This window comes from Aythya fuligula, chromosome 23 (genome assembly GCF_009819795.1).
Source record: "Aythya fuligula isolate bAytFul2 chromosome 23, bAytFul2.pri, whole genome shotgun sequence".
NCBI lineage: Eukaryota > Metazoa > Chordata > Aves > Anseriformes > Anatidae > Aythya > Aythya fuligula.
In genome coordinates, this window is record NC_045581.1 from 7,205,855 (window position 1) to 7,218,301 (window position 12,447).

Genomic DNA, 12,447 nt, shown 5'->3' on the forward strand with positions numbered 1-12,447 from the left:
CCAGCCGCCCCTGGGACGCCCACTCAGCTCCCTCTTGGGCCGGCAAGGCCGGGGGAATCCTGTGGGAGACCAAAGCCCTACTTTCCACCCAACTGGTGCTGAGGAGATGTGGGACAGGGACAGGGTGTCGGGAGGTGCTGTGGGACAGGGCCAGGCGGTGCCATGCAGGAGCAGTGCCAGGGTCTCTGATTCTCCAGCTCGACTCCAGGGTTCACTTTGGTCTGGGCAGCACTACAGCTGAGTTGGGCTTTTGGTGAGTTCTCATCTTCCCTCCTGTGGGTCTCATGAGGGTCCAGAGATCATCCTGCAACTGAGGAAGGCTCTGGAGTAGGTAATCACTGTGCTGGGAACTGGTGCCTTTGGGGTGCTTCAGTGTGATGAGCAGCAGCAGGAGTGCTTGTTAATTTTGTGTGAGTGCTTCCACGGGCGTTATATTTTTCCATGCTAACTTGCTGGACGAGGCTGCTGACACAGGGTGTTTGCATCAGTGGCTTGGATTGAACCTGTACCCGGGAGTCAGTAAAAGTGCTCACAGCATGGGGCATTCAGGTGAATTGGGAGGGATGAGCCATGTGATGGTGAGCTCTTTAATTCCCAGTAGTTTTCACTTGATGTGGGTATTCGCAGCAGCTTGGGGCTGCTGTCTGCCTCATTCAGTGGAGCTAGTTTCACTCCCCAGAAGGGAGAGCCCAAGCCCAGCCGTACTGTCTTGCTCGGAAGGGACCCACACAACTCTGGCACGTCGCAGACGCCGCTCTGCCAGCAGGAGGGTCCTGCGGAGCTCTGTTCAGCAGCAGCTCTCTGTGGGCTTCCTCCAAGCCAAAGCCATGGAACTGGCTGCATACCCAGCGGGCTGACAGCACGGTCCCAGCTGGCCTCTGCAAAGCAAAGGCAGCCTCGTGCGAGCATAGGCTGAGGCAGGAGAGGCGAATGCTCCTTCCTCCCCAGGGAGCCCGCAGGCCCCACGGAGGTTAGCAATCCCTCCCTCGCCAGCTGTCCTGGCTGCAGCACGCCAGGGAAGAGCTCCTCTATGAGGCCGGTGGCTCTGCAGCTGCACAAAGGGACCCCTGAAGCCACCATGTCCCCGGGCCCCTCCTGCTGCTGGGCTGGTGCCTGCCCTTGTGCGAGGCACTTGCTGCTCTGGGAAGGCTGTGCTGGCCCCGCTGGCAACATCTGCCCCATAGCAGCTTGCAGCTGCCCAGGTGCTGCCAGCATTCCTGCCCCTGTTTTTGTGGAAGGCCAAGGTTACAGCCCATGTGTGCAGGAAAAAAGCTGCAGAAGCAGTGCCCAGCCCAAACGCTTCTTGCGCAGAAGCATTATTCCTGTGTAGCTGAGCCACTGCAAAGTGTGTTTCTGAAATATGTATTTCTGGGCACCTTCAGCATCTTTCTACAGTGGCAAATAAAATGAAAGGGACTGGAATTTCCTCCTTTTGCTTGGGCTTGACCCAAGGTTTGTTTCTGGTACAGAGACAACGCTGGCTCAGATTTGCCCCAGCTCAAAAATCCCAGACCAAAGCATCAGTGTTGTGACTTCTGTTTTTTTTTTTTTTTCTTTTTTTTTTTTTTTCGTTGTGTTTTTTTTTTTTTTTTTTTCCCTTTTATTTTTTTAAACAGATGCTTATTTCCCTTGTGGTTTTGGCAACTTAAACCTTATTGTACCGTGCTCCCAGGCATGCAGCAGACCCTGGTGATGTTTGCCCAAATGGGAGGGAGAGGCAGAGCCCAGTAACCAGCACCTCGCCTGCTCCAGATGGGGGCTCCTTGGGCAGGTCCTTGTCCAACACGCTGATTCCGTGATGCAGTCCCCAAGCACAGCTCCTTCACAAATAAATTCCCATGTGTGCCATGGAAAGTGAACTCAGCCTTTGCAAGCCACTCAACTGCAAAACTGCCATCAAGCTCTGCCAGCTGATGGCCCTAACTTGCTGCTGCTGAGTGGAGCAAAAGCATGCCACCGGCAATGGCATGATGCGCCTGGGAGGAAAGAATGGACCAGCCTGGCGCACTGGAAATGAGAGACTTGAATGAGGAGAAAGGCTCTGGTTTCTGTCCAGCATCAGCGGGTGGGATCAGGAGTGAGTTTTAATTCTTGCACAACTCTTTGTGCCAGCACAAGGCTGACAAGGACCTTCGTTACGTGTGCTGGAGTCAGGCTGCTGTGCAGCAAAATTTGTCTTTATGCAATCCTGCAGCCTGAGCAGGTAGGAGAGAAAGGCCTGCTCAGTACCTCGCTCCTTTGCATGCCTGTGAGGGAAAGGCTCGTCCAAGCTGTGCAGAACCAGAGCCAGGTCCTGCCCCTGCTGCAGCCCCCAGCCCGGGTAGGGAGATGCGGAACGAAGAAAACCAGAGGACCTGCATATTTGCAGCTCCTGGGGTCCCCTTTATACAAAAGGTCTTGGCTGGCATTTTCAATTCAGATTTTTTTATTATTATTTTATTTGAGCCCCTGTTTGTTTTACTTTACAGATGAGCTTGGGGAGCTGCACAGGAATACTCCTTGGCCATATGCAGGCTGCCTGGGGCCAGCAAAATTGCTGGTGTTTATTCTCTGTTTTGGTGGAAATTAACCTGGACTTGCAGCTCCTGGCTTCTCCTTGCCCTCTCCAAAGCACCAGCTCTGGGCAGCACACAGATTCCCCACAGCTCCACACCTGGGAGTTGGGCTGTGTTTTCTCCAGCCTCTCGTTTTTCATCTCCAGAGCTGAAACTATTAATACTTTTGTTGGCAAATGCAAAAGAGAAAAAAAAAAATCCTCTCTTGTAAAAACAGCTGATTCAGATCCATAGTATCTTGATGTGGCAGAAAGAAATTAGGTATTGAATGTGGGCTGAGAAACGCTGTTTGTCCAGGAGAGGGCGGGGGTGGGGGAAAGGCTTCCTTGATTCCTTTTTTTTTTTTTTTTTTTTTGATTGAAATCTCAGTGCTCGCTGTATTTGCAGGGGTTTGTTTCCTTTAGAAGCCAGACGGTGCTGGTGAAACATGCCAGGACAACTGCACGAGCAGCACGGCGCCCGTTTCTAAAAAGCGCTGCTCACCCCAGCCCCTGCTCCATCCCCGGGCACCCTTGGGTGGGCTGGGCCCCCCGCTAAGGCAGCTCCCTCGCATCTGCACCCCTCAGCCACGGCCAACCGAGGGGGAGAGCTGATGCCAATAGCCCCGGTGGTTTTGGAAGAGCCCTGTTAATGCTCGAGCAGTGGACGGAGAGGAAATAACTAGGAACTAACAGGATTAGGGCCAAGCCTCGCTCTCCCACAATGATGCTGATGCTGGAAAGGGAAAGGCTGGCTATTCCTTACTGAGCAAAGCCCTGCTGGGTGGCTGGCCACAGCCAAAGGGTCAGGGAACTGTCCTAAAAATGAGCTTCTAACAGGGAGCAAGACAGGTTGGTTGGTGCTCCATGCAGGTGGTTTGCTCCTCCGCACAGGGGCTGCTGGGGACATGGTGGGCTTTGGGGCTGGCACTTGTCCCTGCTGCTCTACCCCAAGGGGAAGGGCCAGGTGGCTCCAGGGGGAGTTCACCCCGGCGGGTGCCACTGCACTCCAGGGCTGCCAGGACCAGTGGATGCAAGCCCAGCATCCCATAAATTACTATGTTTGTGCTTCTTCTTCTTCTTCTTTTTTAAACCAAGAATAACAATTCCTTTACAATTGTGCAGGGAGAACCTCTCAAGGCTTCTGCAGGCATTCTTTGAACCAGCTGTGGTGAGAGGCGATTTCATGGAAAAGCAAATCAAGCCCGGCATTCAGTGACACAGGACGTTGCAGCCTGTCTGTCCCTCCCATCCTCAGGCTTTTGGCAGCACAGACAGACAGGTAGAGGGCAGCTGGGCCTGATTTCCAGGCCTTTGCTTTAGCCCCAGTTCTTCTTTTACCCTACGCCTGTCCCAAGCATCTCCCCTTGCTGCCCCGCGAGTGCCAGATGCGGTGACCCAGTGCTGTGGTGGAGATTTGGGTACCAGCCAGCAGTGCTGGCCCCGTCCTGAGCAGGGCTGAGTTCCGTGCAACAGCAGCAGCTTTCCAAATCAGAGGGTGAGGGTGGGGAGTAAACAGTTAAAGTTTTTCAATCCACCTGTATATTTTCACAAGCCTTCAGATAGCAATCAAGAATGCAGGAAATGGTGTATTTAAGGGGTCTGAATTTGCCAAAACTGTGCCACAAGTCAAACTTTTAAAGCAAAGTTTATTTGTAAAGTTACAGAAGGCCAAAGTATCTCCTGTTAACGGGTAAGTCTCTTTAAAGCTACTCTCCCCCCCCCCTTTTTTTTTCACTTCTACCTTTTAAAATGATTGGGTTTGGGAAGAGGGAGAGGATTCATGAAGAGGGGCTGGATTTTAATCTAATAAGCATTTTTTCCTTCTGGGCAAAGTGCTAGAGCTCATCAAGGCACAGATCAACACTGCTGCGTGCTGGGTTATAGAGGGGCCTTTGACATTTTCCTTGAATAATTTCAGCTTGTTCCAAGCTGTGCCAGGGACCTGACGAGCTCACAGATGCTGACGGGGCATGGTGCCCACTGGCCTGGCTGCGTCCCCCTCCCTGTGCCCGGGAGGGCTTGGTCCCAGGCCCTGAGGCTGCACCTGGGGCTCGACCTCACCAAAACCAGCATCCACCTCCTCCAGGGCTGTAGCCCGGGCCAGCGGGGTGCTGCAGAGGTGAAAGCTCTTTGGTTCTTAACCCTGCACACCCCTGCATGGTAATTAGCATGCCGTCTGTGGGGGTCCTTGCTGTTGCTGTGTGGACCCAGAGCCATCAAGTGTTTAAAGGCTCTGAGAGGGTGTTTTATTACCTCCTTATGCACAGCGTTGAAGTGACAGCTGCAGAGGCAGTAACTGTACTCCTTGAGCAAGGGTAAAATTTATTAAAAGTTCATTATATATAAAAAAAATTAATCATGTTTTTATTTCTTGTGGTAGGTAGGAGCAGGGTAGCTTTTATTTGGCCACTTGTTGCTCATAGCTTCTTGGCATATAAAGCTCTCAGAGAGTGGTGGGGGCAGGATGAAGCCATACACGTCCTAAAACGAGGCACAGCCATGGTGACCTTCGAGGTGGCTGAACTGTGACCAGGCTGGGCTCGGCTGCCAGCTCTGCTGCAGGGCCAGGGCCCGGGATGAGGATGTGCAGCTCCTGTCCAGGTCACGCACAGGCACTGCCATCCTCCTGCTGCAGCGAGGAGGCAGCCGAGGTCAGCAGCACCTCCTGCCTACGTGAGCTGTGGCAGGCAGGCACACGTGCGCGGCTCTCCTCCGCCTCCCGGCCTCAGTGGTGTGGTGCCGAGCAGCGTGGCAGCGAGCTGCGGTAGCCAGGAGCCCTCGGCCCCAGCATGGCCGGGGAGCACAGGGGACCCCTGCCCTGCAATGCTCCCACCTCTGCTGTACCACTGCCGGCAGCGGCCCGCAGGCAGAGTGGGCCTGTCCCTGCCTGCCGCCTGGGAGAAGCCCTGCAGGTGGGCACGGAGCTGATGTAGGCAGCCCCTGGATCAGCTGCACTCACACCGGCCCTGCCGCCATGCAGGGTGTGAGGGGCAGCGGCACCCCTGGCTGCTGACCGGTGCTGCTGGGTCTGTGCTGGAGCTGAGGCATCCTCGGGGTTTTGCAGGCCTTGCCTCTGCAACGTGCACGAGGTTTGTTTGGGTTTATTCAAGTCGCTTGGCTCCCTCTCATCCCTCTGGGACAGATCACTGATAAAAGTGGAGCCCTGCAGGTGATCCCTGGGCTGCGCTGCGTGGCTCGGCCCAGCCGTGGAGCTGCCTGCGGCATCGCCGGCCCTGGGCACGGGGCGGCGGGAGCTGTGGGGCCGGCACCCACGCCATCGGCGGCCGTGATGGCAGCCCGCCACTGCAGACTGGGTGGCCCTTTCTTGGGCGGCGACTAATGACTGGTGTAATTGAGATGAGGCTTTAATGCACAGCAGCAGGTGAGCTGGCGGAGGGGAGGGGAAGAAAAGGAAGAGATAGGGAGCGGGGAGCAGGGAGCGCGGTGTGGCTCCCGGTGCAACGGCCGCCGACCAGCCAGCCCGGCTGGTTGAACCAGCCACCGGCCTGCACCGCGGCGCTGCGTTTTGGCACAAGCAGGGCTGGGTCCTCACCTCGCCTTGCTGCTGCGTGCCCAGCATGACACGGAGATGCCAAGTGTGGATCACACATACATAAAAAGTTTTTTTCTTATCTTCATGCAAGCAAAAGCACAAAGCCACCCCAAACCCATGAGGTGCCTCTCTCCTCCCTGTCGATGGTGCTCAGCAAGGCACACAAGTGCCTTTAAGACACCCTGGTTTCTCACAATGAATGAAGAAAACAACAACAACAACAACAACAACAAAACACCTTTAAGAAAATTCTTCCAGCATTTTCCACACATTTCTTCTCCCCTGGCCCTGCAGCCCCTTTGGAGGATTATCTCCTCTGGTTCCAAAGCCACAAGAAAATATCTTTGTATTTTTAAATGAAACCTCAAAGTAAATAAAGGCAATAGTTTGCATGTGCATTCAATACACACCAGTGCTATTGCATGGGCAGGGGTAAAAAATCTGCCAGCGCAGTTTTCTGCAGATATAAGATAGAAAGGTGGAGAACATTTTTTAAATGTTCTGAAAACATTCCATCATCTATAGGAATCAAAGCCCCATTGAAAGCTACAGAACCCCTCACATTCGAGGTTTTAATGAAAACCAAATTTTTCATGCCCTGTGTTTTTCTTTGCAAGGATTTCCAAGGGAATACAACTGAACCAGGGGGCTGGCTTGGGGAACTTGGCTAAAGTTTCTCATTGCCCAGTAGGGCTTTAGCTGTGTTATTTCTTTAATGGTTTAAAGATAATACGGCACTCATATTTTTGGACTTATCAAAGTCCTCTCTTGCCCTACCTGGATCAGTGCTCGGTTGCATTTTACTGAAAAATAGAAGATGAAGTGTGTGGGGGTGATGACCAGGGAGGGATGGGGGGGGGGGGGTGTCTCCGTGTACTCAGACAGGGACGAGTCCCGAGGCTGCTCTGACTGCTTCAGGGGCACAAAGGCCAAATGCTGTCCTTAGCATCAAGCTTGGCAGGAGCGGTTGGGCACCGAGGGGCCGGCAAGCATTGGGCTTTCTTACCCTGGGGAAGGCATTTAACCTGTTGGAAATGGTCTGGCCCTGGTAGGCATGGAAATCTCTGCACGCTTGCTACGCTTTTATTCCTTCTCTCCCCCCCAAAAAGAAATCTGTGTGGAAAACCAGTTGCTTTGGGTCAGCTGAAAGTTTTTTTTTGCTACTGTTAAGAAACTTCTCATTTCTACTTTTTCCCCTTTTTGCTTTGTCTACCTGCTCGTTGAAGTGAGGCGTCATGGTGCTGAGGATGCTGGTGCACGCAGCGGGGCTGCAGCCGATGCCTGGTGCTGGCCCCCCATCAGCACCACTGGCCACCGCCACTGTGCTGGGGGCGTGCAGGGGGCTGCAGGCGCCCACCCAGGTGGGATAGTGGGGGCTGGACCACACAGCTCCAAGCTGGCATGAAGGGGCGGGGGGAGCCCAAAAAGTGCCCGATGGGACAACAGGAGCGGCCTGGTGACCCCCGGGTTTCACAGGCATGTTTAATCCCCTCATTAACGTCCCCCATTAGAACAATTCATTCTTTCACTCTGGCTTAAACACCCAACTTTACTTTACAGCTCATTTCATTTATGACTGAGAAATGAAATTACTGTATCGATTTCATGGCAGACAGCAAAAAAAAACCTGGGTGTTCCCAGCTGTAATAAACCCACTGGCTGCAAAGACAAACAGCAAAACCTGCCAAGGCGGGGACAGGGCTGCAGCTGCCCCCGGGGATGGCTCCGGGGCCGCTGGCCCTGCGGGCAGCCCTGCTCCGTGCCACCGCCAGCTCCCCTCCCCACAGCCAAACCCAGTGCTGCCAAGGGCTTTTACACCCATCTTAAAGAATTAGATATATGTGTTCTCAGGGACCCAGGGGGCTTTGCAAGTCACTAGAATGGAAAGGAAATATGCTGCCTGGTAACACTAGTGTGAAATATTCCTCCTGGAGCTGAGCCAGAGTCTGGATGGGAGCTGGAGAAGGGCTGGAGTGGTGAGTGGTGGTGGGGAGCCTGACCTGGTCCTTGGCTGCTCAGTGCTGAACGCACAGAGCCAGGATTTGTTTTATCCAGCTCAAAAAGGCCATTGGCATTTCCTCACTCCTCCTGTCTTGCTGGGTCATAGGCATTGCTGTGCTGTGTGCGGGAGCTTGGGGCAGCAGCCCTGTGATCCCACCGCTCTCCACCTGAGCATCTCTGGTCTGGAGCAGGGAAGTGATGAGCCTAGACAGCTCCCAAAGGCCGGATCCTGCCCTCTCAGTGCAGTGCATCCCTGGTGGAGCAGCACATCCCTGCGAGGAGCTGAGCAGACGGGTGAACCTGAGCAGGGCTGGCGGGAGGTGGCAGGAGGTGGCGGGAGGTGGTGGGTGCCGCCGGGCGCGCGTCCCCCGCCACGCGCACATGTCCCGTCACGCGTGTGCGCCCTGCCCACGCAGGCAGGTGCATGCCCACAGGCATTCACCTGGAGGCTGCGTCAAAACGGCGCCGTGCGCGCGCACACACACACACACACGCTCCTGCAACCTCGTCGCCTGTGCTCACCTTGGCTGTCCTAATTAAAGCCTGGTATCACCCCATCTAACGCGACTGCAGGGTTAATGAGTCCTTGGTCTCCGTTTGAAGTCGAGCTGCTTTCATTGCCTGGTGTCTGATGGCGGTGGGAGGCGCTTGATGCAGCGAGCCAGCATCCCAGAGCCGTGTCGCTGCCATCACTTTCAGACTCTGTAGGCTAAGCCAAGAATAGATACTTGCAGCGTAAGAGTGCATTTTAATTTAGACTCCTCTGATCTCCCAGCCCAACCCAACCTCTCTACACAAGAAAACACCTTCCCTGCATCTCACCCTGCTACTGTCAGGGAATTAACAGTTACACAGTTGATTTTATTTGCATGACTTAAATAAAAAGTAGTATCTGTGATTAAGTTACAGCTCTCGTGCAGAACGGCACATTGTGTGCTTCAGGGGAATTTCAAGATGTGGTTTCTCTGCTTTGTGTGGCTGCCACACAAGCGGTGCTTGCTCCTACGCAGGCTGCTGGGTGCAGCCACCAAGCACCAGCCTGCGGGTTCAGGCTGCCAGCGGGATGCGTGCCCCAGTGACACGGCCCTGTGTTGGCAGCATCCCTGCGGGGTGGGAGGGATTCAAGGAGGCTGACGGGGATCCAGGGACCCGGGTTTAAATTAGGCACTGGGAAAGACCCTGACCTTGTCTCCCCTCACCCAGAGAGGTTGTGGTGGCCCCAACCCTGGGGGTGTTCAAGGCCAGGTTAGATGAGGCCCTGAGCAACCTGATCTGGCAACCCTGCAGGGGGTTTGGAACTGAATGATCTTTAAGGTCCCTTCCAACCCAAGCCATTCTATGATATGATGGGGAGCCACAAGCATCAGGATGGGGGCAGTTTTACATACTGTGATGCCTTCTCCTTCTTCCCTCTATGCTGTCTGGGCTGTCCCGACCAGGAACAAGCAGGCATCAGGTAAAGCAGGAGTCATGGCATGGCCAAACAGTGGGGATTTGTTGTTAGAGTCCTATTTATAGGAAAACACAGACGGTTGCGGTTTTTTGTTGTTTTTATTTGAAATAGAGAGTCTGCAGTATATGGGTTGATTCAGGACTGCATTTAGCTGAACAAGTTCTGGTTGGGGCGTGGGGGCTGGATGGCGGCTTCAGAACTGACCAAGACTGGGGAGAGACAGCTCAGCAGAGGGGTTAGTGGACCTGAAAAATGAAACATCCTGGCTCCAGCTGAACAAAACAACTCTTGTGACCCCAGTACAAAGTTTTTATGGGGTTGTTTTTGTATTTCACCAATCTTGAGAAGTTCTGAGTGATCAGGAATGAGGGATTGTTTTTTTCTCGTATTTTTATTGTTTGGGCAGTGACCCAGCCAGCCCCCTCTTGCTCTTCTCCCAGCTCCCATCTTCGCCAAGCCTCCTAACAGCCAGCACCGCGGCAGCAGCCAGACGGGGCTTGCTGCCAGCAGGTCCTGGCGTGGCTGCATTTTGCCCTTTATGGCCTTGGTTTAGCAGCTCCTGACTTTTCCAAGTAGATGGCAAAGGCACTGGCTGCCTCTGAGAGATGCTGAGCATCAGCGCTGTACTGGCAGGGGGGATGAGTAGTGGCACATGTGTGCAAGTGGGGCAGCACATGGGCAGGGCTGCAGCTGCAGCTCTGTTTTGGGGAGGGAGTGAATGCTGGACTGTCGTGGCAGGAGCTGCCTCGTGGTTTGAAGAGCCTGTGAGAAGTGAAGGGCTCACATGTGTGTCTGTCTGGGAACCAAACAGAGAGAGGAAAAAAAACAAACACACAAACAAAGAAAACAAAACAAAACAACAACAACAACAACAACAGAACAAAAAATCAATAAAAACAGCCCATACATATAAAATACATGTATAAATATGTATCTCCCCCAAAGCATGAAGTCCCACTGAGTAAATAGAAGTGAATGATGTGTAACCTAACACTTTCCCAGACACCCTAATGAATTTTCCATGTTTTCTACCATTTAGCTTCTAAATAGGCTGTATTCAGGAAGAACACCAGCAGCCCCCATCCGCTGCAGCAGGATTATCCGCCTGCAGATGCAGACAGAAGCTGTGTCAGAGCAGGAGCATTCGGCAGGGTTTGACGTTCGGGGTTCTGGGGCTGCAGACAGGGCAATGGGCACCTCACACGAGTACCTGGCCCCACTGTTTTGGAGGGGCAGGACTGTGTCCTCATGGTGCTGCCCACCGGCAGCTCGCTAACGCTGGGATGAGGGAAAGGCAAGGTCCCACGGCCTTGTAAGCGTTGCACCAAGGCAAGCTCCATCCCACGTGCCCTGGGTAGCCTATAAACCTTTTGGCAGTGCAAAGATTATTTCTAAGATGGGCAGTTTGGAGACAAAACTGTTATTAAAAGAGAGACTGGGTTTAGAGCTTGGTCTGGAAAGAGAATACAATACAATTTTGGTGTAACTGAGACTTTTGTTAGCTTTGTTCTCAAAGGAAATGGTCTTCATTTTTCTTACAATATTTTTTTAGCACAAACTCTGCTCAGTTCAATATCTGAACGTTCAAAACCAAAGCCTCAGTGATGTGTGTCCTGTGTCATCCCCCATCCTCCCCCGTCTTAATTTGTGAAAGAAAAATCACAAATGTTTAAAAAATTAAAAAAATGTTTATGCTGCAGCTGCTTCACGGCACCGCGCTCTGCCCCAGTGCTCAGCCGACCCCTTCACCAGCAGCAGCCGTGAGGCGCTCAGCTCGGCCAGACCCCACTGTAGCTTCTGTGGGCGCAGCCTTCCCTGTGAAGTCACTATGGTGGTGAAAAACCTGGGCAAGATGCGGCCCCAGCATCTGCAGCTCTCTGAACCCTGTGCTTGGTAGGTGGCCTGTATAAAAATAACACCCATCTGGCCTTCAGGTGTTGGGTAAGTTTAACATCGCCAGCTCTCGGAGTTGCATGTGCCTCCGGTCCTTGTTTCAGCTGCTGCTGCGTCCTCCCTGTGCTGGGTGAGCCCAGCAGCGTCTGGAAGGGGAGCCCTGGCCCTGGACAGGCACCGGCTCTAAAGCCGTTCTGTCCCCCCAAAGCCTTTTTCAACAGGTGCCCCAGTGAGCACTGGGGTGTACGGCAGCATTCTCCAACAAAGCCCTTCTTCATCCTTCTGTTTTTTCCTTTCCCCCTTCTCTCTTTCCATTGCATCACTCACTGAGGCCGTGAGTAAAGTGTGGATCAGTTTGGCATGGAAATATCCTGCAAATAACAGCTATACCTGGGCAGAGGCCCAGGCCCGTGGAGAACAGGGACAAAGGGCTGAAGTCCTTAGTGTGGTGACAGGACCGGGTCCTGGGAGATATTTAAACTTTGCTGGGAATGAAATGCCTGCCAAGCTCTCCAGGTCAGGGCCCAGTCTGGTCTTGCAGAAGGCTGCAGGAGTCTTTTTTATGGATTTCAGGAGAGTCGAAAGCTGGCCAGAGCCTGTGGGCATGTGCCTGAGTTCTGAGGCACCCAGGGCCACTCACTGCGCCCGCTCTGGCCAAACTGCGGCCGTGGCCACCAGCCCAGGCAGCAGCCCTGGGGTGCTGGGCCAGGGGCCGGGCCCTTCCCAGCGGAATGCAGCGCCTGGGACCTGCAGAGCTGCGGGCAAGGAGTCAGCAGGCAGGAGGCACGGGGGGACTTGTAACCGTACGTTTATTATTCCACATGGAAAGTCATTAAAATGATTACACGAAGGCCTGACAATATAATCATGTACATTGGATAAGAACATTGACACCGATAATAGAAAAGCAGAACTGACCACTGTGCTGTGGCTTCGTACCAACTCTGTCCCACCCGTTCACAAGCCTGGCCAACAAAAAGGAGCCCGACTGCTCTCAGAAGCTGGCACGGC